This window comes from Pinus tabuliformis, chromosome 7 (assembly GCF_031772625.1).
Source record: "Pinus tabuliformis cultivar Carrire ecotype Pingquan chromosome 7, CPIR1, whole genome shotgun sequence".
NCBI classification, from domain to species: Eukaryota; Viridiplantae; Streptophyta; class Pinopsida; order Pinales; family Pinaceae; genus Pinus; species Pinus tabuliformis.
In genome coordinates, this window is record NC_142293.1 from 1,309,646,032 (window position 1) to 1,309,668,117 (window position 22,086).

The 22,086-nt window shown below is 37.4% G+C and overlaps 1 pseudogene; it reads left to right on the forward strand.

Annotated features, from left to right (window-relative positions):
• The first annotated feature begins 10,796 nt into the window (after positions 1-10,796).
• On the forward strand, positions 10,797-11,627 carry LOC149252348 (LRR receptor kinase SERK2 pseudogene; annotated as a pseudogene).
• Positions 11,628-22,086: the final 10,459 nt, after the last annotated feature.

Here is a 22,086-nt window from a genome sequence, read left to right on the forward strand (position 1 = left end):
CTTTCATAGGTGACCATAATCTTACCAGTACTCCCCCATCAGTGAAATTCCAAAAATAGCAGGGGACCTTGGTTGTGATGAAAATGGCTCATTGTGCCATTGTTAACACTTAGTCTAGCTATTTGTCTTGTAGGGTTTCCCTCTCCAAGGCCTGCTAGATTTTGTGGTAAAATTTTGGTGTCATTGTTAGGGACAGAAGCATGTATCTTGTTCCCATATGACAATATAGATCATTATTGTGAAACTCCATTAGAAAAAACGAAGCCCTTGTTCTCCATTGAAACTCAATGAAAATGATTTTAGGGTGTAGAAAGCATCTCTCAAGGCATTTTGAATTCACCCTAGTGACTCCCCTTTTGGTTGTTATGCCAAGCTCAAAGAAATGGCTCCTTGGGATCTGCATGATGTTGACATTTCTGAATTCTTGCATATTGAAGAAGGTAAATGGGATATTGGTCACCGCTTTGATAATGACCCAATATATGACAGTAATGATGATCTAATTTGTCCTTTGTCTTCTTCATCATATCTCTCCCAGAATGAGCCTAAGGAAATTAATGAGAACGATATGTTTGTGGTTGTTCTTCATCAAAAGTTCATGAGTTTGATTGTTGAATTATCCATTCTTTGGTTGTAAGAGAGGATCTAATGGCACAAGTTGGAATCTTCTTCCTCATCCATGATTATTTTTCATGATGCTTGTCTTTCTTATTTTCCCACCTCCCACCCTTTCCCTTAATCGAGCCAATTTTGAAAGGAGGATGTGATATCTTGATACCCTATCTCACAAGGACTCATATGAACAAAAGATCGTATATTGATATAATGATATGTTGGCTACATTCGTAGTATGACTACACTTAGCTCATGCATAGTGTGCTATAATTACATTGTAGCGTAGGTGCATTACATACATATTTTGCATAGCTAACATCATCATATCATGTTCTCATGCTAGATTAGATATCATGTAGATTAGTCTTGCATCTTAGAATATATTTATTTTTTTGTATGGATTTATTATTTGATGAAAAACATGGGTTACAAAAGTATGTCTTATGCACATGATTCAAATAGTTGTTTTGTGATGTGCATGATACATGTCTACATCCCAAGAGATTGTTGGAGTTTTCATGACCTTCCCATTCAAGTACATGGATTGTGCATTCTATGCTGATCTCATGTCCTAGTTGGAGCCAGATGTTACCCACAAAATGTGTGTACTCCTAAGAGAGCATTTATTCTATTCATATTCTTCCAGACGACAACCAAAAACCCTTGGAAACCACCTTCTAACCAATGTGATGTGCCAGTTTATCTCCACTACCTACATTAGTTGTATGTTTCCTCAACCATTTATCATGAGCACATGTTAGAAGGTGTATAATTCAAACCAAAAGGTATGTTTTTAATTGTGCAATCGGGTGCTTATGCTTGTTTTTCGTTAGGGAATTTTGGGCATGGACTATTGGGTAACTTGGAAAAAGGAAGGGTTTTGACCGTGGTTTTGTTACCTCACCTTAAATGGGGGTTGATATTTGATCCTAGTCTCGTGTGATCTACCCTATTGGCCTATAGCTTTAGGAAGGGCACTACTTGGGAAAACTTTGATTTTGGTAGTGTGTTCCCATTTTCCCGTTCCATATTCATCACTTCCCTCCGCACATTACAAGCCCTATTCACCATCTCCCTTTTGTGGGCCCATAGGACACTGACACTCTCCCTCCCCTTTACCACATATCTAGGTTGAGCTTGGAAATATTTCCCCGAAGGTTGATGTAACTAAAATAAAGTTAAAAGCATATCATGGCCACAAGCAACAAACATAAGAAAAAGAAAATCATAAAATGAAAAATATGGTTGGGACAATAAATAATAGCATGTGGAAAAAAACCAAACTTGAGCTCTACCCCTTAGGAATATGGCCATCACCTTGGTTCCTAGGCCCATGATTTCCCATCACATCATAGAATGAACCCATGTGCGTCCCAGCCCCTAGTGGGTGATGAATTACCACACCTTTAAGAGGGTGATAATTACTTTACAATATTCACAACATGCTCTCATTCCCTAGAGCTGCGAGCAATAATACAAAGAAAAACCAATAAAAAGCAAAGAGTGAATAAAGAGGGGTGGAAAAACAAAGGTTGGGGTAAGTCATGTAACCATAATTTCTAACTGCTCATATTCATACACCTAATATGTGTACTTCCCTCATTATTGTTATCCTTGTACCCATGGAATTTGGCCCTGAGGTCGCTTCATCACCATATATTTCATCGTTATTCACATGCCACCTACTGATAGAAATATGTACCAGGGCCATGTATTTCCCCTCATGGGTTGGGAATTCCTAATATAATCGTTTATTAGTCACTCCTACCTAAGGAGGTAACAGTGCTACAAGATCAAAATCCCAAATTTGGAAAATAAGCCCCATATGAAGTCTCAATTTGCACTTAACTAGCAAGCTTGCTTCACTTAGATGCACTAATTATTAATTGTACCTAATGGTGAAGATGAAACACTGGACGTTGTGTGTGATTGGCAGGTGGCTTTCATCATGGGCAGGGTAACATAACTGGAGTCCAAGTCCAGTAGAGAAGCACATGATACCCTACAGGTGAAGCATTGAGAGCCATGAGATTCCTTTCACTTGCAGAGCATAATTCCATGGGCACCTACAACACCTCAACAACTTGTGATTTGCCCCACATTATTCATGAGATGATGCACTTGGACCAGGATGTCCCCAGTTGGCTTAGTAGTACGTATAGGTCGTGGGCATTGATTTGAGACCCAAATGAGGTTGGTCTCACACTTCGAGACATGGGAGGGCTAACACCATCCTTTGATCCTTCAACGTTGGAGAAAAATCAAGCTATTTTAACACCAGGAGACCCATGAGACCCATTTTGTGCCCCAAACACAAAACTTGGGTTCACACAATGATTTGTAGAGAGATATAGGAGCCAACCCCTAGAGGAGGAGGGTTTTTGGATCCTTCTACACTCTACTTGGCATTGGAGAAGCCAAACACATGCACTAAAAGGGCCTGTGTAGGGGTGACATCAACATTTCAACCTCCTTTGTGGGCTAATTCTTATGTTTTGCATTGCCTATGAGTTTGGCTTGTGACCTCAATTATTTTTTCCCATGATTTTACAACTAAGAGGGGCTTTTAGGCTAAATTAGAATTCATTAGACATGTATAAATAAGAGAGAGATTATTTGATCTTGTCATCATCATCTCTTGAACAAATTGACCTCACTAGAGAAACTCAAACTTGTTCCTTCTTGGCTATTGGATACCTTTTGGATGCATTTCGATGTTTGGAAGCTATTTGGATTATCTTCGGAGCTATTTCTTTGGATAACATATGGATATACTACATGTCGTCTCATAACTGCTTATTGTTGAAGATTTTATTTCTTGGATTAGTCTAATGTATGGTATTGTTGCTCCTAGATTACGATAACTTGTTCCCTAATTGTTTAAAATTTATTTTTGAAAAGCTATCTAGTTGAGAATTTCATATGTGATTCATTGTATGACATGTAATAAATGTTCCTAATGAAGGAATTCTTTAAACTCTCCAACAAACTCCATTTTTCCTTGATGGTAAACTCTCAAATTGAATATTATGTAGGATATGGTCTCCTTCCATTATTTCAAAATATATGTATTCATTTCACATTCCCCAATGTACCCTCACATTTACTTGGGAGAAGACAGTCCTCTCCATCTTATCATCAATATATATTTATTCATTTCACATTCCCCAATGTACCCTCACATTTACTAAAGAGAAGACATGGTCCTCTCCATGTAAGTACATTTCACATTCCCCAATGTACCCTCACATTTACTTGGGAGAAGACATAGTCCTCTCCATCTTATCATCAATATATATTTATTCATTTCACATTCCCCAATGTACCCTCACATTTACTAAGGAGAAGACATGGTCCTCTCCATGTAATTACACTTCACATTCCCAAATGTACTTTTCAGATTTACTTGGGAGAAGACATGATCCTTTCCCATTAAATTCTCAATTTTATATTCATGTCACAATTCCAAATGTACTCCTAGCTTACTTGGGAGAAGAGAAGTCAACTAAGGATGGATGAGAAGTTAATGATATTAATGAGAGGTGGTTGAGGAAAGAGGGTATAAAAAGGGAAGGGGGAAGGAAGAAAAGGGGGGTTGGAGTCTTGCTTAGGATTGTGGGGGTTGGTTGTGATTGGTTGGCCTTGTTATGATTTTGGGAGACCTTGGAAACCTGTGGAGGTTTCTTGGGTTTGAGAGGAGGAAAGTATCATTATCTAGTTTTGCACATTCTTCTTGAGGACACACTATATCTGGTTGGACTTGGGCACGAAGGGCTAGGGAACCTGTGGAGGTTTCCTGGGCTAGGAATTTATTTCCTAGTTGGCTGGGAGGTAAATCCGGTTGGGTCGGTGATAAGGAGCGTTCAGCTATAAGACAAAGGTATCATCATCAACCACCGGAACAAGTATTTTTCCATGGACTACTCTTGTTAAGTTGATATCAATGGAATGCTCACCTTAATTTATGTTGCTTATGATAAAATGATAAGATGTTAAATGTTTAAAGCTATGTAAGAAGGTCAGTAAGCTCATTTTATTACTTTTAAATCAGCAGGAAAATAGATCTGTTAGTGTATAATAGATTGAGGCTCTAATAATAGGAATCAGGCCCTTACACATGGTATCAGAGCTTTGGTTCAAAATCTGGACCCAAAGCCCACTAAATAGCTATTCCATAATCAAATTTCTTATTAAATAGTTGAAAATCCAGAAAATTAGAATGTCAAAATGTTTCAACAGCAGTCCAATGGCTTAGTGCCTAGGGATATGACAGAGCTAGTGTTTTGCTTCAACTTAAATGCGCCTGTAAAATTCCTGACAGAATAAATAATATTATAGAAATAAAATAAAAAAATCTGGACCGAGCTCCTAGATGAAGAAGCTTGCAGTTCTGGGGACTTTTGCAAACAGTGATTAGGCTGCAGTTTTGTGGATCAAGATAAAGATCATATAAAACCCTATTTTAGAAAACCGAGGGGCCAGTTCTAGAGCCCAAAGATGATCGAATATCCTGGTAAGGAGAGCGCAGTTCTGGACACAATAGATGAGGTCTGTGTTTACCCTTGAAGAGAATCAAAGCCTCTGAGCTACCTCAATCCGAAGCTCAGAATTTTGTGCACATTTATGTGTGACCAAACTCCAGGGCATTGACAAAGTTAACGAAGGGTCTCATCATCTAAGAAAGTTTTCCAGCATTTAAGAGATCCGAATTCTGAACCACCTATGAGATCCGAAGCATCATATACATCAGTGGATAATCGATTTTATGGTTTCACATAGCAAATATAGAGTAGCTCTTCTGTTAAAGTCAAATTACAGTCACCTTATTTAAGGTATATTTTGCAGTCTTGTATAATTCCATAAAAGACGAGAACTTGTGGCAAAGTATCACAGTTCTGAGGCTATATATATACATATATATACCTGCAAGTTTGATCAAAGAAATAGAGACCGTACGTGTTTAAGTGTAAAACTGAACGCATTAGAGCTTTCGACTTCGATCTCGAATTGTTATTAGATAAATATTAATATGTTGTGAGAAATCACAGGATCCTATTCAAACTGCTACTAGGATAATGTCGATTCAAATCCCTTTACTCCTGCGTATTCCTCAATTTAAGTCCAACCTCCCCTTTGGCTGTGGCTGCATTTACTACTCGTTTTTCTAGGCTGGCTGGATTTATTTTCCCCGTAGAGAGACAATTTGATTTGTTGTTCAATTTTAAATTGATTTTTCAGGTCCCTATTTCACTACTGCACATATCTCCTTGTGTCAATGGGGGAGAATATCATAGCATTCCTCTTACGTATATCTTTGTCGTCTCCTCTTTTAGAACAGTGAAATCAGAATACATGCACATGGGTCTATGATACCCCTCTGTTCTGTATATTGTGTCCACCACGTTTACACTTGTGAAATCATAAGATCCATGTATCTGCATAGATTCTGTGAACTTACCTATAATTTTCCTCTTCGTTCACTTGACAAGAAAAACTGATTGATGCCATTGAGATTCTGTTAACTGGTTACATAAATACATTATCTAAAGAAATTGCACAGCCACAGGTGCATAGGCATAAGAAAATAGGAACTCTTGGATTTCCTCTTAAAATCTAGGTATTGAAATACTACATCAAACTCACTGGTGGTTCTTGAAATCTCCCAAAAGGGTTTCTTTTTGACAAAATAGCTAAATAGAGCATGTTGGCAAAGACAACGTTACATGTTCATTCATTTATAGCAGTTAAGTTAGTAGCTGGAGTCGGTTTTCACCTTGCTGTAATCCTTCAGGGAAAACTACTTTTGCTTCAAGGGTGCCATCAGCCTGCGGGATTGTAGTCACATACGCACTATAAATTGGGGTATGCACTATATAGGCCACATTGCCCAGAAGGCGGGAAAACTTTGGTCTGCCTGGGTGCGTTTCCGAATTTCTCACCGAGTGAGTGAGTAGATCCAGCCTTGTTTCAGTGAAACCTGTTATGGTTCAGGGTTTTCTTGGCTTTTGCCTTTTCATTCTTTGTTTCCTTGGATTCGAACTCGAGAGCTCCTGAATATGATGGCCCAGGAGAGCTGAAACCAGGCTATCTCGAATCCAGTGTTTTGGGTTTTTGTTTATGTCTAGGAGCTATGATATAAATGTACATTGAAGTTAAAATGCATAAGAAAAATCGATGCAAATTCATATGATTTGTGGCCATTTTTAAGCCAAAAATCCTAAGAACTAGGTACGCCCATGCAACCGTGCCAGAGCTTTCAGCTCATGCCTTGATTGCAACTGCATGCTTATTAGGCATCTAAATTATCATTTTGTTGAAGGTGTGCATTTGCTGCTTACAAAGAATCAGTTATCATAGTCTATCCATTTATATTTTGCTCATAACTGTCTCCATGATCCAGGGGCTCTCCAAATCCCTCCCAAAGGGATCCAACAAAGCTTCCTGAAAGAAAGTGTGAATGGTAAGAGCCCATTATTATATCTCTGCATAGCCTGAAGAGAGGGCAGATTCGTGAAATGCATATATGTTGGAAAAGTAACTTTTGAAAGAGATCGATCCCAATTTTGTACTTATGTCAGTCCTGTTTTGCTTTGACCCATGTTCTACTGTTTTGTGATATTAGAGTGTTAACTAAAGATACAGGTAACTGAATTGCTTCCAAACTTTACAGTGAACATGTAACTAAACTTTGAGAAAGTATTGTGTGTGGGCGTGGCTACCAGGTATGTTGCAAGCTTTGATGGAGTATTTTATAAGCATATATGAATATAAATCACAGTTCTTCTTAGCATCCTCGTTGACTCCAGTCATTGCAGCATTTTGAAACATGCCACTCTGAATAAATTGACTTTTCAAAAAAAAAACCAGAACACTAGCTTAATTGTCGGTATGTCTATATAGTATAGTTGTATATCCAATATTTACATCTGGCAATAAACATAAGTTGTTTCAAACTGTTTCCTATCTTGCTATGGTTATCATATCACCAGGGACACGCTAATATCTTTACCTGTGTCTTGCTATATTTCTTTTGTGGGTAGTGACGATCATAACATTGTCAAATAAAAAGATGGAAATTCCAATTTGACTTCCATTCTTGGCCAGCAATATTAGATGAATCAGCAACTGGACCGGTCTCATACTTGTGTGATATGGGGTCTATTCCTACCCTACTACTACCACTATAACAGCGACCATTATAACTGATGGGTGAACGGGGCCACCCCCAGCAGGTGTTCACAGGTAAATAATAGGGGATTTGAACATAAGACCTTTGTACTCACATTTACTTTACATTTTACAAGCTTGGTAAGTGAACGGCTAACAGTGTTTACGAATGAAGAATTCCAAGAGTGAACCTTTTCTTTTGTCTAAGCCATCCTTGACCTTGTTGGTTCAATTAATATTTCATGGTTTGCTTTTCTGTACCAATTTCTAGTTGTATTGGTATCAACTTAATGTCATCCATAATAGTGCCTTAGGTACGCATGTCGTTGAGATTGTGAGTGATCGAACAATAATCATGCCCTTAAAGTATAACATGAAGAACTACAACCAACAGTTAATATATCTCCCCTACAGATATAATGTGGTTGGAGGGATCTTCTTTAGGTTTACCATTAGTTTTAGGAATGACTAAGGGTAGATTAGTTGGCATATTGGCCAATTTGGATAATTATGGATAGGAACATTAATATTATTTGAGGAGATTCAAACCTGCCATATATGTAGAAGGCACTGGTTGGCATTATATCCTGTATTATATCTAGCATTGGTTCTAGCCATGATAATGACTAGTGTGGAATTTATATTAGAGAAGGTTGAATTAGATGAACTAGAACTAGTTCCAAAACTAGATGAACCAACTATCCTGGAGGGGGATGAGGATTCATAATTCAATGAAGATGAACTTCCCAAACCCAAGATGCAGGTAGTGAAGGCTCGAGCGAGGAGTAAATCAAACTCAACAAGTACACATAAAGAATCCAATAATTAAAAAAGAAAAAGTTCAAAGGCCTTGTAGCCTTGTAGCCACCCACTTATTACTGTCATGTGATTATAACAATCCAAGTATTAATGAAGTTATTTTCAACTAAAAAAAATTGGAGGCCATATACTATATGCACTATTAAAGCATGCACAACACAGCTCAACATGATCTTTGACCATTCCTGATCTCTTTGTTTTGCCAAGCGTTCAATTTATAAATGAGATTGAAAAAATTTCTCATAATCTCCTCTCAATTTGACTTGAGGTTTATTTAATTTGGTAATCCAAGTTACATGTTCGATTATACAGATGTGAAAGTCACAGAGCCAAGTTGGAGGCTATTTCTGTTGGATTTGATCTGGTATTATACTATTTTATACAATCGATATCTTACTAGCTTGGCATATTATGAAAGAAACCAAGCAAAACGCCTATTTTACATCCAGAACAGTAACAAATATCATGACCCAAACAATGGTTTAGATATGTAATCATTCCACTCATCGGGCATCCTTTCTCGATACTTCAGCAGCTTGTAAGTTGCATATGTTAAAGGTATACCCCACGCATCATGATCTTTAGGTGCCTACATGGTCACTTACATCGCGTTAGAAACCTTTTCTGCCATGCATCAAAACTAACTGCAAAATGCTTCTAAGAAATAACAACCAAATAGTTCAACAGAAAGGGAATCTTAAAAACCTTAGGAGTCCTAATCAGTTTCATTTCTGCCTCCTCCAGGGTTTTGCGGCCTTTCTTTGAATTGCATTCGTTGCAAGCAGTAACCTGGTCAATAGATAAGCAGGAGTCCAGGCAGAATTAAACATAACTAGAAATACAAATATGATAAGCATGAATCCAGGCACACTAACTTCAATTGATAGCCGAAATATAAATGTAATTGTTCAATTCAGTCAATAAAACTTGCCGTAACATCAATGAAACTCATCTGAAAAACATTCAAATGATATACTTTCTTCAATAATTACTTTGTTGGTGACAATCTTGAAAGCAGTAACCCAATATTTAACTCACATATACCTCTATTATTTAAAAATACCCTGGCTCAAAATCACCATCAAACCAAGCAATTTATAAAGTATGAAGCAGTCAAACCAGATTTTTTTTTTTAAGTTCAACCATTTGTTATGTTTATGAAGCTAAGCAAGTAGTGACCTTTCTTGCTAATACAGCTGTAGTTGTTTTAGCACTGTACAAAACCAAAATGCTTAACAGATGGGGGATAGAGAAAATTATGGGTATGCTCTACGTGAATGACCAAATAATTTTCCATAAGTTTATCACTTAAAGATGGATTAATATGCCTGCTGCAGATTGAAATTCCTGTCCAGACTATCAGTTCAAAAGCTTTTCCATTTTATAATTTATATAACAAACCAAGCATATAGAAATATCAGTTGTTCTATGCTTTCGACCTATCTATTGCAACCCAGGTTATTTCTTGTATATTATATCAAAAAGTAAGTGTACAAATATACTATTGTAGCTGCTTGCCTTCTCAAACTATTGGTTTAATGCATATGTTTCAGCATACAATTACATACCTTTTACAATTATTATCTTTTGATGCAAACAGCGAATGAAACAATCAAATATGATTGAAAATGCAAAAATGTCATTTGTGTTGAACCAGAACCTCACGTGTACTTTCATGAAATCCATTTGAAAAGTTACAACATAAATGTTTTAACTTTTAACTTTTTAGTGGTCATTGTTGTGTTCAAAGTTCCTACATTTTAACTATTAGGAATAAAATATAAATATAATAATAATAAGAAATAGTTAATTAAATAGTAATTAGTTAATCAATAGGCATGTCCCTAAGGACATGACCATTCATGAAAGCATACCTGCCTAGGTATATAAAGCAGAGTTTCATTTGTAATTCAATCATCTCACTTGTATTCAAATATACTTTTATAATATATTATTGTCCTATCATGGATGTTTATATATTTCAGATCTTCTGAAGTAGTCTACTGCGTATATGAACTTTGTTCGTTTCAGAGGTGATGTGCGTACAAGAAAAATGATAAATAAAAACTAAATATTTTAAAACAACGGGCAAAGTATATAAAGGAGTGCTGGCAGACAATACAAAGGTTGCAGTAAAACGATTGACTAACTATCATAGCCCTGGTGGGGAGCAAGCATTTCTATGGGAGGTTGAGATGATCAGTGTGGCAATCCACCGCAACCTTCTGTGCTTGATAGGATTTTGTGTTTCACCATTAGAGCGGCTTCTAGTCTATCCATATATGCAAAAACTTAGTGTTGCATACAGGCTAAGGGAGCTCAAACCTACAGAAAAGCCATTAGACTGACCTGCTCGGAAAAATGTAGCCTTAGGTACAACCCGTGGTTTGGAGTACCTTCGTGAGCACGGCAATCCTAAAATCATTCATCGGGATGTGAAAGCTGCTAATGTCTTGCTAGATGAAGACTTCGAAGCTATTGTTGGTGATTTTGGGCTAGCGAAATTGGTTGATGCTAGGAAAACTCATGTTACAACTCAAGTCCGTGGAACCGTGGGTCACATTGCTCCTGAATACTTATCAACTGGAAGATCCTCAGAGAGGATAGATGTGTTTGGTATGGTATTACTCTTTTGGAGCTTGACACTGGACAACGTGCTATAGATTTTTCATGTCTCAAGGAAGAGGATGACGTTCTATTATTGGATTCATATTAAGAAGTTACAAAGAGAGAAAAGATTAGATGCTATTGTAGATGCAAACCTAAATCAGAACAATGACGTTAAAGAAGTTGAGGCAATGATTCAGGTAGCATTGTTGTGCACACAGACCTCACCGGAAGATCGACCCAAAATGACAAAAGTTGTGCGCATGTTGGAAGGAGAGGGTTTGGATGAACGTTGGGAAGAGTGGCAGCAGGTTGAAGTCATTTGTCGACAAGAATATGAACTAATGCCTCGAAGGTTTGAGTGGGCTGAGGATTCTGTATATAACCAGGATGCAATTGAACTCTCTGGTGGAAGATGATCAACATGGGCTTTGTTGTCTCATATTTTTGTAACTTGGAACATTTTACAGTTTTCTTCAAATATATCATTATTGGAACTGTAAAAGTGGTTTTTAAGGTCGTAAGATTTTATTTACCTATTCTTCCACTTTTATAAGCAAGGTGTGACTGCTTGTTCAACGATACTCAAATGCATTTTGAATCCCTGCTTCATCAGTAGGAAATCTCCAATCATGCTGTTGTCCATTTGCAATCGTGTACATTAGATATTCACCTAGGTATCCTTGAACATCTGAATACCAGGAAAACCCTGACTTTCATTAACCAGGAGAGATCTGGATTATGGTGAGGAAATTATATCCAACAATATTATAGTGTTTGTATTTATCATGGAATACTAATCTCCAAAGCTGGTTGTTTGAATTGGAATAATTCCTTGATGTAATATGAAAAGATAAAATTAAATGTTTTTCCTTTCTAAGGGATCTCATTGTTTAGGGTGAGTGTCACTTCCAACGACCAGTTTACCCTGGTTGAGTTCAAATTTATTGGCTTAATTTTCAAGAACGAAATGAAAATCATCCCACTCACTGGCTGTTCAGCTAAGTACTAATAGAAGCAAAGCATTGTTATGCAGCATAGGAAGTATGAACAGAATGATGAGAATAATTCCAAACAACCCATGCCCTTATACAATATTATAGAGGCACCTACCACACTGGAGAGGGGTGCTCTTACCACATGGCAGCCTATAGCCGTTTTCCCTTGTACAACATTTTGAGAATTATGCAAAGAGACAAAGTTGACCGTAGAAGATATGACAAGAATATAATGCTTTGGGAAAGCTTTTAAGAAAAGCCCCTGAATAGGAGGCTCACACAAGAAAGAGTATCCGAGGGCATCGAGATGATGCAGTTTTTGTTTGTATTTGGACACAAATTGTTGCTTGATGTACAATTCTTAGCTCTTTTTTTTTAGGCCTTAGTCACATGAACATAAATAAAGAGAGGATTCAAAGAGGGCAGTGTCCAAAATATAATGAAAACTGACTGTTTTTTGTTTGTTTGTGGGATTTGAATGCCTATGCTGGTTCTCCTAATCAAAATGCCTAACCAATTGACTAGTCTGTTTTTTTAATAATAAATATGCAATCTTCATTTATTTTTCATGTGGTACATGTTACAAGGGTGTCATTTATAGTTTGAACAAAACAACATTGATTCTTGGACCTTAGTTTGATCAAATGAAATTTTAACCTTATGAAATTAAGTGTCATCTCTTGTCAGTGGCATTTATGTACTGCGGTATCTTAGTGATATTGTATAAGTTATGTGTTGTGGCCATGCATCATATTATGGTGAAGATTTTATAAATTCATCTTCTCTTCTCCACAAACATTAATATGCATAAAATGCATAGATTTGTCGGATGGTGAATATTGTGGAATCATATTGATCTTATTCCAAAAATCCGTTTATGTTCAGTTTATGTTAATGTCTTCTTGGTTCTTGCATTAAAATAACCATGTAACCTCTTAGTTGTTTGGAAACATGGCTTATTATTATATAAATATAAACACAAAAATTTCAAAATCAACTCTACTTTAAAAACATCTTTAATATAGGCAATTATTCCATTTGTTTAATTATTTCTCATTTGACAGCTCATATTGTGAGCTGCATTATATATCATGAAATTGTTTTAGTACTAGTAAACAATGATTTAAAATATATATATATTGAACCTTTGATATGTAAAGGACATTTCTCTCAAATTACAAAAAAAAAAGTATGAAAATCATGCTGGAAACAATTTCTGAAGTTTTGAGTCTTTTATTTTCAAGATTAACTAATTGGGTTGGAAGATGAAAAACCAACAAATTGGAAGAGTGGGACTTTTATATTCACTAAGGTATCAAAGAAATTATATGCATGAAACTTATACTAGCACCTTCTAGTGGAAATTGATAGTGCACGAATCCATTGCTTGCCATTATTTTGGTTTTGGTACCACCTTATAGCATATCCGGGTTCAAATGCTATTTTCCATGACGAACAGTTAAATCTGTTTCAACTCTAATTGTTATTAAGGGGTTCCACAAGGATGTCACATGAGCGTTTATGATGCCCATTTTAACATAGATAGCCACCTATGTTAAGGTTCTATTTTGCAGTTCCATGTTATTTATGAACATTATATACATTTGGTTGGACACGTGAAAATCAATTGATGGATTTGGTATTGATGATGGACCTGTTGGATGTATGACCAAATGTATGACTTACTTGGTTACAATTTATCTAATGCATGACTTGTCAAAGTTATTGTTGCATCGCATAGGCTTATATAGATATGATTTATCTAATCAATGACTTAGTGAAATTATGATTTATCTGATGTAAGAATTTTTTCCAGTATGAACAACAAAAATTGACACGTGGACACTGGGCTTAATAAACATGATGTTTAAGATCATGTATCTATATCTATTTTGTGGTTGTATATATGCATGGATGAGAACTAAACTACAGGTTGGAAAGAACCGTATGATAACCAAGATCTACTATTCCATTGGGGAAGGTCGAGACGACCAATGAGGAAAGGTACGATGTACATTGTTCTATTACATTTGGTATCTACTTGATATGCACTCCTATGACATGAGTAAAATGAAAATGACAGGTGGCAAGACGACCTGACTGGATTATTCGATGACAAGTCCAACCAGCTCTGTAGTGTGGTCCGTGCTCTGAAGGAGGGGTGGAGGTGTTTCCCACCGTGTATCCTCCGAAACCTGGAATCGTGGGGAGGACAGCTGAACGCTCCCCCTAGACGTGTGATGACGATTGCCAGATTCCTGCTGGGGAAAGTTTGGTCGAGGCATTCGACGCTTCCACCATGTCGGTTTTATCAGTGGTCAGTATGGCCTTTGCCACTGATAAGGCAGCAGAGGATGGATAGGGCAGGAGCGGAAGTAGGCCAGGGTGGATAGGAAGATATAGATCAGTTGGAGACTCTTGATGGGAAGTAATGTCATTGTCTGACTTATCGAATTTTAATGCTATAACTCTCTCTAGTTTGCTATGCTTTCAAACTCCTTGTATCTTTTCATTCTAACTTCGGGACGAAGTTTTCTGAAGGAGGGGTGTATGTAATGCCCCACTTAAATCTTATCCTACAAATTTTGTTAATATTTACATTATCTGAAAATATTGAGAAATATTGGTCTAATATAAATTTATGATTTCCATTATTCAAATTCCCCACTTACCTTCTCAAATTGAATATTATGTAGGATATGGTCTCCTTCCATTATTTCAAAATATATGTATTCATTTCACATTCCCCAATGTACCCTCACATTTACTTGGGAGAAGACATAGTCCTCTCCATCTTATCATCAATATATATTTATTCATTTCACATTCCCCAATGTACCCTCACATTTACTTGGGAGAAGACATAGTCCTCTCCATCTTATCATCAATATATATTTATTCATTTCACATTCCCCAATGTACCCTCACATTTACTAAGGAGAAGACATGGTCCTCTCCATGTAATTACACTTCACATTCCCAAATGTACTTTTCAGATTTACTTGGGAGAAGACATGATCCTTTCCCATTAAATTCTCAATTTTATATTCATGTCACAATTCCAAATGTACTCCTAGCTTACTTGGGAGAAGAGAAGTCAACTAAGGATGGATGAGAAGTTAATGACATTAATGAGAGGTGGTTGAGGAAAGAGGGTATAAAAAGGGAAGGGGGAAGGAAGAAAAGGGGGGTTGGAGTCTTGCTTAGGATTGTGGGGGTTGGTTGTGATTGGTTGGCCTTGTTATGATTTTGGGAGACCTTGGAAACCTGTGGAGGTTTCTTGGGTTTGAGAGGAGGAAAGTATCATTATCTAGTTTTGCACATTCTTCTTGAGGACACACTATATCTGGTTGGACTTGGGCACGGAGGGCTAGGGAACCTGTGGAGGTTTCCTGGGCTAGGAATTTATTTCCTAGTTGGCTGGGAGGTAAATCCGGTTGGGTCGGTGATAAGGAGCGTTCAGCTAAAGCTATAAGACAAAGGTATCATCATCAACCACCGGAACAGGTATTTTTCCATGGACTACTCTTGTTAAGTTGATATCAATGGAATGCTCACCTTAATTTATGTTGCTTATGATAAAATGATAAGATGTTAAATGTTTAAAGCTATGTAAGAAGGTCAGTAAGCTCATTTTATTACTTTTAAATCAGCAGGAAAATAGATCTGTTAGTGTATAATAGATTGAGGCTCTAATAATAGGAATCAGGCCCTTACAATAATAATCCGTTGGAAAGACATCTCGAAGGACTACGACAAAAAAGACGATTTTCAAGAAAAAATCGTTGGTGGTAGATTTCCAAAAAAACATTGTTTAGGGCCTCAAAACGGCTCCAGAAGTTTAGGACCCGAAAAACTGCTAAAAATAATAAATTGTGCTACAATTAAGGAAACTGAAAAGCTGAAAGAAGCAATGGTGGGGGTCCAAGTGGAATTGTCAGGTGGCCACCAATATCCACCTAGATCACAAACACAACAAATGAAGGTCATCCCAAGAAGCTAGATCAGACATTCATTGCATCTACCAACAACTCTCTTGAAGATCCTAAGCAAATGATTAAACAAGCCAAACATGTTCATTGCAATAATCCTCATAATGATGCCATGAATCAACAAGGTACATCTATTTCACAAAAAGGAAGGAACCAAAATGAAAGAATGAAAATGCCCATGACATAAAATATTCACAAAGGATCCACAAGAAGCAATGAAGTAGGAGTTAGAAATCAATAGATGGATGAGGCTCTTCCAAGGAACAACTTCAAAAGATAAAGATCACCCTATACCTCCAGGTATCAAAATCAGTTCTTTGGTTAGTGATTTTCATGTACAAGATTTGGCCACAAAGCACAGGAATGCAAATCTTGTGATATGATTAGGTATAGAGGATATGATTAGGTGCCTAGATTGAGGCATATGGACCAAATTAGAAAAACACATTAGTCATTTCCATCAATGTTGAAGCCTAATATTGTGTGTTACACATGTCACAATGAAGGACACACGACACGTGACTTCAGACTCATCCACAAGAGAGAGGGATTCCATATTAATCAAATAATCAACTCTACATGATGGAGAATAAGACAGGAAGAGCATAGGTTAAGTCAAACTCCTCATATCTAGTCCAATGGTGAAAGCTTATTCAAGATCATCACTTGTTGAATCAAAACTTGAAGAAGCAAGATTATGTCGAAAGAATGATCAATTGTAGGAATAATTTACAGGTATAAGGGAAACACATGAACAATGATAGGGGGATATTTTATTTACGCTGGCAAGTATGACGCGACGATGATACCTCAGATGTAAAGTAGTGTTAGGAAAAATGAATATGTATATTAGCAGATGGAAGCATATTGACAAGGGGGGGTTTATTAATCAAGTCCATAGGAAGCGGATCTTAGAGGAGACTTTACCAGGTCCACAAGAAAGTCTAGGAACAATTGGAGAACACGGGCAGACACTTACAAATGAAGTATGGTATCAAGAGGAGACCCTACAAGGTCCACATGAAAGTCAAGGAACAATCAGAGAAGCATTGGTAGATGCTTACAACATGGAATTACGAGAATACTTTACCCCTTTACCCATATTAGGATTAGGCCCACACATAGCTATAGACGATTTGGTAGAAAATCATGTCCCTTTACCATTGATGTCAAAGGGGAGAGAATGAAGACATTAATGCATCGATTGGTAGATGTAGATATTGGAAGGTACTGACAAACATTGAGTAGGAAGATTGGAAGAGAGAGTGCATACATTCATAGATAATTAAAGGAAAAAAAGAAATAATAAATCATTTTCATAGTAAAATAGGGGGAGTCCCCAACACTATGCCAGGTGCAGTTTTGTGGATGTTAACGAGAACTTTACCTATTTCCATTAATGACCATCAATGTCTAGTGGTGTTGTCATCAATGACAAAGAGCGAGATTGGTGCACATAATATTATCATTGATGACCACAAGTGGCATTGATGTCAAAGGGGATGCAATGACCATCAATGTCTGGTGGTGTTGTCATCAATGACAAAGAGCGATATTGGTGCACATAATATTATCATTGATGACAACAAGTGGCATTAATGTCAAAGGGGATGCCTAAGGAAGCAACATTGTCATTCATGAAAAAGTGTGATAACCTGACCTCTTGCATTCCTTCATCAAGAAGGTTTGAAGTTTATTGATTTTTTGATGAGGTTGTGATGTCCTAATGAGCCCATGGATAGTATGGTTGGATAGTCCTCGTTGAGACCTTTAGAACGATACATCACACTTTGAAAAAATCTTCCCAAATGAGAAGTTATGGCCATTTGAAGATAAAATTTAGTAAAGGGACCAAACTATGGAACAAAACTCATAAACATCAAATATGTTAAACAATGCACATCTTTTGGGAAGATCCATGGTCTAGTGATTAAATCTGTAGTGGAGAGCGACTAAACATGCACGAGATTTAATGTCATTAAAACTCAAGACTCTCTACTCATATTAGACATATAACATGAACAGATTAAGAATTGAATGATGAATGTTATGCCAACATGCTCACTCAACCAGGTGCACCCTCCCCCCCCCTCAAAATGCTAGCCAATTATGCAATGACACGTGGCACGTTTCTGATTAGCCAGAGAAGTTGAAGTGGCAGTCCTAATGATATGGCAAAGATTAATTGGGAGAAGACAATGACATGGAAAGTAAGGGAATGACGTGGCCTAGCACAACATTCAAGGGATGTCATCAAGGTGACATGGAGCCTTTAGGGATCACCACATGGTAGGCACGTTTAGCACATTTTGACTAGTGAAAAGGCTGAAAATGGATGACACATGGCACCTCTGTCGAGTTTCCACATGGAATTATTACACACCAAAAGTGGGTACCCCTAAGAAAGCATTTCTTCTATTCATGTTCTTCCAACCAACAACGAACAACCCTTAACAAACATCTTGTAGTCAATGTGATGTGCCACTTTATCTCTTCCACGCGCATTAGTTGTATGTTTCCACTTCCATTTGTCAGAATAACATGTTATAAGTTGGGCAATCTGACCCAAAAAGTATGGTTTTCATTGTGCAATCAGGTGCTTATGCTTGTTTCTCATTTGGGCATTTTGGGCATGGAATATTGGGTGACTTGGAAATAGGAATGGTTTTGATCATGGTTTTGTTCCCTCACCTAAAATGGGGGGTTAATCTTCAATCCTAGTCCCATGGGATATCTCCTATTGGCCTATAGCTTTAGGAAGGACACTACTTGGGAAACCCCGATTTTGGTAGCATGGTCCCATTTTCCCATTCCATCTTTATCACTTCCCTCTACACATTGTGATCCCTATTCATCTCCCTTCTCTAGGTCCAGAAGGCATTTACACTCCCCCTCCCCTTGTCCACATATTTGGGTCAGGCCTGGAAACATTGCCCCAAAGGTTGATGCAGTTAAAAGAAAGTTAAAAGCGTATCATGGCCACAAGCAAGAAACATAAGAAAAATAAAATCATAAAATGGAAAAGATGGTTGGGACATTAAATAATAGCACGTGGGAAAAAGCCAAACTTGAGCTCTACCCCTTATCATTATGACCATCACCCTAGTTCCTAGGTCCATGAGTTCCCATCACATCAAAGAAAGAACCCATGCATGTCCCAACCCCTAGTGGGCGATGAACTGCCTCACATTTAAGGGGGTAATAATTGCTTTACATCATTCATAGCATGCTCTCATTCCCTATAGATTCAAGCAGTAATATAAAGAAAAAACAATAAAAAGCAAATGGAAAATAAAGAGGGGTAGAAAAATAAAGGTAGGGATAACTCATGCAACCAAGATTTCTCCCTCTTCATATATGTAAACCTAATATGTGGACTTCCCTCATTATTTCTATTCTTGTACCCATGGAAATTGGCCCTAATATCCCTTCATACCTACCTATTTCAGTATTATTCACATGCCACCTATTGATTGGAAGATGTACCAGGGACATGTCTTTGCCCTTAGGGGCTGGAAACACCTAATAGGATCATTTATTAGCTACTCCTACCTAGGGAGGTAACACTACTATGAGATCAAAACCCCAAATTTAGAAAAGAAGCCCCATATGAAGTCTCAATTTTCCCTTGACTAACAAGCTTGGTTCACTTAGATGCACTAATGATTAATTGTACCTAATGGTGAAGATGCAACATTGGACATTGTGTGTGATTGGCAGGTGGTTTTCATCATGGGTTGGGCAACTTAACTAGGGACCAAGTCCACTAGAGGAGCACATGACACCCTACATGTGAAGCATTAAGGGCCATTGGACTCATATCACTTACAGAGCATCATTCCATTCCATGAGCACCTACATCACCCCAATAGTTTGTGCTTTGCCCCACATTATTCATGATATGATGCACTTGGACGAGCATGCCCCAAGTTGGCTTAGCAGTATGTACAAGTTGTGGCAGATGATATGAGGCCCACATGAGGTTGGTCTCACACTTAGAGAAATGGGAGGGCTAGAACCATCCTCTGAGCCCTCGTCATTAGAGCATAATCAGACTATTCTATCACCAGGCGACCCATGATATCCATTTTGTGCCCAGGCACAAAATTGGGGTCCCATGATGATTTGCAAAGATATCTAGGGGACAACCCCTATAAGATGATTTTTGGAGCCCTCTACACTCTACTTGGCAATGGAGGAGCCAAAATCATTCCATAAAAGGGCATACAAAGGCATGATGTCATCATTTTAGCCTCCTTTGTGGGCTAATTCTTATGTTTTGCATTGGCTATGAGGTTGGCTTATAACCTAAATTAGTTTTTCCCATCATTTTATAAGTAAGAGGGGCTTTAGGATATATTAGAATTCATTAGACATGTATAAATAAGAGAGAGATCATTTGATCCTGTCATCATCATCTCTTGGATAATTTGACTTCACCAGAGGAACTCACACTTGTTCCTTCATGGCTATTGGAGACCTTTTGGATGCATTTTGATGTTTGGAAATTGTTTGAATTGTCTTTAGAGCTATTCTTTGGATAATTGATGGATATACTACATTTTGTCTTGTAGGTGCTTATTGTTGAAGATTTTGTTTCTTGGAACTGTCTAATGTATGGAATTGTTGCTTCTAGATTATGCTAATTTATGCCCTAATTATGGAAATTTTATTTTTGAAAATTTATTTAGTTGAAAATTGCATATGTTATTCATTGTATGGCATATAATGAATGTTCCTAGAAGATGAATTCTTTAAACTCTCCAACCAACTCCATTTTCCTTAGAAGTGGGTAAATTCTAGAAGTTGATACATAGGGCATCAATATTTAACCTCCTAGACTCCATGTGCATAAAGGACGAGGCACTAATCCAAGTCCTTGATGGTTAACCTTACTTCTTATCCATAAATTCTCTCTCTAAAATTTTTGTCCTCTTAAGGTAGGACATCTAACTAGGGCTTAGAGTGAATTATCTTGGGAGAGGTTTTACGGGAACTCAAGAGCCTAAATATCAAGCTTAGGATCCTATTCTTCATGTTTGGTGGGCATCCACTTAAGTTTACTCCATAAAATATTTTTCCATAGGTGTTTCCCTAAGAGGAAAACCCTAATTATTCTTCCTTAAATTGGGGACTTCTTTGAAGGTTTTATGTGCTTAGTACTTGTTGAAGTATATCATAAGAATCATTTTCTCATGATTTCCTTGAGCTTGGGAGTGCCTCAAACCACGATAATTCACAAAAACCCTAGATCTTAGGCCTCTTATCCCTAATTCTCCTATATAAAGTGAAGCCCCTTTTGAAGCCTTATATAATAACTATGAGTCACTCTTGAGAGGTCTTAGTCTATACTTTACACTCTAAACCCTATAATGCCTTTCATAGGTGACCATATTCTTACCAGTACTCCTCCCATCAGTGAAAGTCCACAAAGAGTATGGGACATTGTCTATGGTGACAATGGCCCATTGTCCCATTGTTAACACTTGGTCTAGCTATTTGTCTTATCGGGTTTCCCTCTGCAAGGCCTGCTAGATTTTGTGGCAACGTTTTGGCGTCGTTTTCAGGGGCATGAAGCATGTGTCTTATCCCCATACGACAATATAGATCCTTGTTTTGAAACTCCATTGGAAGAACAAAGCCCTTGTTCTTCATTGAACCTCAATGTTAATGCTTGTAGGGTGAAGCAAGCATCTCTCAAGGCATTTTGAATTCACCCTGGTGAATCCCATTTTGGTTGTTATGCAAAGCTCAAGGAAATGGCTCCTTGGGATCTGCATGATGTTGACATTTCTAAATTCTTGCATATAAAAGAAGGCAAATGGGATATTGGTCATTGTTTTGACAATGATCCAATATATGACACTAATGATGATCTAATATGTCCT